The 4,122-nt window shown below is 33.0% G+C and overlaps 1 pseudogene across 1 annotated transcript; it reads right to left on the bottom strand.

The window, feature by feature from the left end:
* Window positions 1-350: 350 nt before the first annotated feature.
* LOC105971315 (beta-amyrin 28-monooxygenase pseudogene) lies at window positions 351-2,170 on the bottom strand (annotated as a pseudogene). Its single transcript, XR_016030304.1, has one exon. The product of XR_016030304.1 is annotated as a beta-amyrin 28-monooxygenase pseudogene (transcript).
* Between the last annotated feature and the right edge of the window lie 1,952 nt (window positions 2,171-4,122).

Genomic DNA, 4,122 nt, shown 5'->3' with positions numbered 1-4,122 from the left:
AAAATTAGCATGTGCATATAGCACTGCTTGGGATCCACAAGCTTTCAAATATAAATTTCAGCAGCAATTCAACAAATAAATAAGCAATAGATTAATATACACGAATCCATCATATCCTTTGAGAAATGATAGCGTATAAAATACCGAAGTATTCGCTAATCATTCTCGTTTGTCTTTTCGACAATGAATCGAGGATCTGGATTTTCGTAAAATAAAATAGAAAGAAGAATACAAAAATAGCAAATCCCTATCGAGCAAAATCTCATGCTGATAATGTGTTGTAGAATAAATATTATATATTAATACAAGCTAAAATGAAAGCTTCTGAAATGAAACCGAGGAGAGAAGAATTTATAAGCACTGAAGAGAACTGTTCTATATTATTCTCATTACAAATTACATACGTATATATATATACATGAATTTGTATATGCATAGTCATGCATTAAGAGGATATATATAAAGGAGATGACGCCACGTATTATAAATCTTTGATACTTAGTCCATAAGAAAACATTTGATATATTATAATACTTTATAATTAATTTTAGATTTCCCTTTTTGTGTTTTCTCTAGTGAAATCATGAACAAATTTAGAAAATACGAAATTATTCCATTATTAAGGTGATAAGGTTTATTTTGGGTGAGGGAAGAGGCGAATAGGAAGACCCTTGGCAGGAATCGGCATTGGATCCACAACAAATTCACCATCATTAGGAATCATTTTCGCAAACTTGAATCTCTTCACAAGATGGTGCATGAACACCAGGATCTCGAATCGTGCATACTCTAGTCCGGGACACATTCTCGGCCCTCCGCCGAACGGAACAAATGTGTACGGTGCGGGCCCGGCTCCTTGAAATCTCGACGGATCGAACTTCTCCGGTTCGGGAAATATTTCAGGGTTTTTGTGCGTTGCAGTGGCGCTCCAGTATAGCTTGAATCCCTTTGGGATAGAGTAACCCTTGTATGAAAAATCAGCAATGGCTTCTCGGAAAGTTCCAGTGACCGGTGTTGCAAGTCGCATTACTTCACAAGCAACGCTCCAGGAATATTTCATCTTTTGCAGGTCTTCCCAGTTGAGCGAATCGCCCGGAGATTTTGATTTCAAAATGTCCATCTGTTCGTTGTACACTCCGTCGTAGATATGTGGAAGCTCGGCAAGGTATTTCACAATGAAAGTGCAAGCGACACTCGCACTATCACGGCCTCCAATCAGCAAGCCCAAGATTTTATCAGCAATATCGAATTCTTGCATGAATTCGCCATCTTCATCGCTTGTGAGAAGCATGTGGGATAGAATATCCTGCGTGGGCGAAGCTTTCCCATCGGCCAGATCGATTCTGCGTTGTTTGATGATGGAAACAAGCTCTTGTCTGACAATCTTGGAGGCCTTAATCCCCTTATTGAACGGTGTCCCCGGCAAGTCAATCGGGATGGCAAACAAACTCGACGCCAAGAGATTGAAAGGCTTCGATAGCCTATCAACTTGTTGAGGATCTTCGACGCTCGCGAAAAGCTTGCATGCTAATCGGAAGGTGAAGTCTTTCGCGAGAGGCAAGACGACGACTTCTGTCTTGTTCTCCCATCCCTCTACAAAGAGTGTCTGGGCCATATGGTCCATTTTACCGATGTAGCGTCGAAGGGCTTCGGTTTTCAAGAAATTGTGGAGCATTCTTCTCAGTTTAACGGCCTCTTCTTCGGAAGAAGATCGGGTTGAAGAAGGGAATATTCTGTCGATGCCACTAGGGAACCACACCCTGACGAGCTTGTTCTCGTTCGAGAACAAGAATTTGTTGCCGCTCGCGCCGCAAAAAACTGCGGCTTTCTCGCCCACGAGGTGGGTTCGGAAAACACTGGATGAGTACTTAGCCATGCGGTCCAAGACGAACTTCTCCGGGTGGCCCTTCCACCCCGCCCAGAGGAAATGGAGGCTCTCCCCCACCAAGGGCCATCCCGTTTTTCCTGGCGGTAGTAGATTGGCGGCAGTGGCGGCGGCGGCGGCAGATTTGTCCTTCTTGGTGAAGAATAAGTGGTGGAGGGAAAGGAGTCCGGCTAAGATGCAGCTGAGAGAGACACAAAAAACCATAACTTCCATATTGTTAGGTTTGTGTTTATAGGGGAGTGTGTACTGTGTGTGTTAGTTTAACTCGATTGTGTGTTGGTTATGTTTGATGAAAATTGTGTTGGAAAATTATACATATATATAGAGAACGAGAAAATTATACATATAAATGGCCCACCGGCCAGAATTTACTTATTCTTTTATTTATTTACATTTTATTATTATTATTATTATTATTATTATTGTTATTATTATTATTATTATTATTATTATTATTATTATTATTATTAATAATAATAATAATAATAATAATAATAATAATAATAATAATAATAATAATAATAATAATAATAATAATAATAATAATAATAATAATAATCATAATAATAATCATAATAATAATAATAATAATAATAATCATAATAATAATAATAATAATAATAATAATAATCATAATAATAATAATAATAATCATAATAATCATAATAATAATAATAATAATAATAATAATAATAATAATAATAATAATAATAATAATAATAATAATAATAATAATAATAATAATAATAATAATAATAATAATAATAATAATAATAATAATAATAATAATAATAATAATAATAATAATAATAATAATAATAATAATAATAATAATAATAATAATAATAATATTATTATTATTATTATTATTATTATTATTATTATTATTTTATATATATAAATATATATATATATATATATATATATATATATATATATATATATATATATATATATATATATATATATATATATATATATATATATATATATATATATATATATATATATATATATATATATATATAATTCAAATTATTGAAACCGTTATTTTGTCGGAATATTGCATCATTAATTATCAAGAACACTTTTTTTTTTAGCATAACTCTTAATTGTATGATCTATTGTAGACATCATTTTTCTGGGTTTGTGAAACTTTATCATGATGATTTTTTCCACCAATTTTATGTCTTTATTACAACAAAATCCACCCAAAAAAATCATACTTTGAAACTATGAATCCAAGTAATTATATTAGGAGAGAGAGAAAAAAAAATCAGATTGGAAGTGGTTATTATTATAGATGAAGGGCATAGTAGTATTTAGACATAATAAACTTTTATATATTAACAAAATTGACCATTTTGGCCGGCCAGACTCTGGCCGCGGAGCTTTACTGTATAGGGAATAACAGTCAAACATATTCCCTCCTTCCCTTTATATTTGATGTTTTGGCCATGAATTTTTTTTCCAATTTATTTGACGTTTTAAAATTCCAAAGCAAATTTATATTTTCCTTTCCATTTTCGCCCTTACTGTTAATTGCTCTAACTCTTCAGCTTCTAGGTACCTATGGAATTAATGAATAATTATTTGGAGAGAGGAAAGGGAAATCTGGGGTATTTCTATCCAATTAATGAGATTCTTAATTTGTGTGAAAAATCCTAAAACGTCAAATATTAAGGGAACGAGGGAGTATAATCTAAATTGGCTGCCATATGAGTCAAGAAATTAAATACAAAGAAATTTCCGCTTTACTGTATAGGGAATAACAGTCAAACATATAATCTAGATTGGCTGCCATATGAGTCAAGAAATTAAATACAAAGAAATTAAATACGGCTAAAGAATGGGCACGGCAGCTTCACAAGTCATGGGGAATAGATTTGTTCGACCCTACATCCGGTTAAAAACATTGGGTGGGTCTTCTGCTGCCACGTGTCTCTTTTTTGTATTTTATAATAGATTCCTCGCTAGGGTTTACATTTAGGGGTTTTAGAAAAATTAAAAAAAGAACACGTGGCAGCAGAAGACCCACCCGGTGTTTTTCACCGGGTGTAGGGTCGAAGGAACCATGGGGAATAATATATTTTTGTGTATGGTCAAAGAGAGTTTACTAATTGTTAATAAAATAGATTAATTTAATCACAGTTTACAAGTTTGATACGGGAGCTTCAATTTAATTATTCTATTTTTATTTATTATTATACGTCGGTTTAGATTTTCAATGCCGTATT

Source organism: Erythranthe guttata, chromosome 3 (genome assembly GCF_056151865.1).
Source record: "Erythranthe guttata isolate IM_541 chromosome 3, IM_541, whole genome shotgun sequence".
Lineage (NCBI taxonomy): Eukaryota > Viridiplantae > Streptophyta > Magnoliopsida > Lamiales > Phrymaceae > Erythranthe > Erythranthe guttata.
This window is presented reverse-complemented; position numbering and strand designations above follow the sequence as displayed.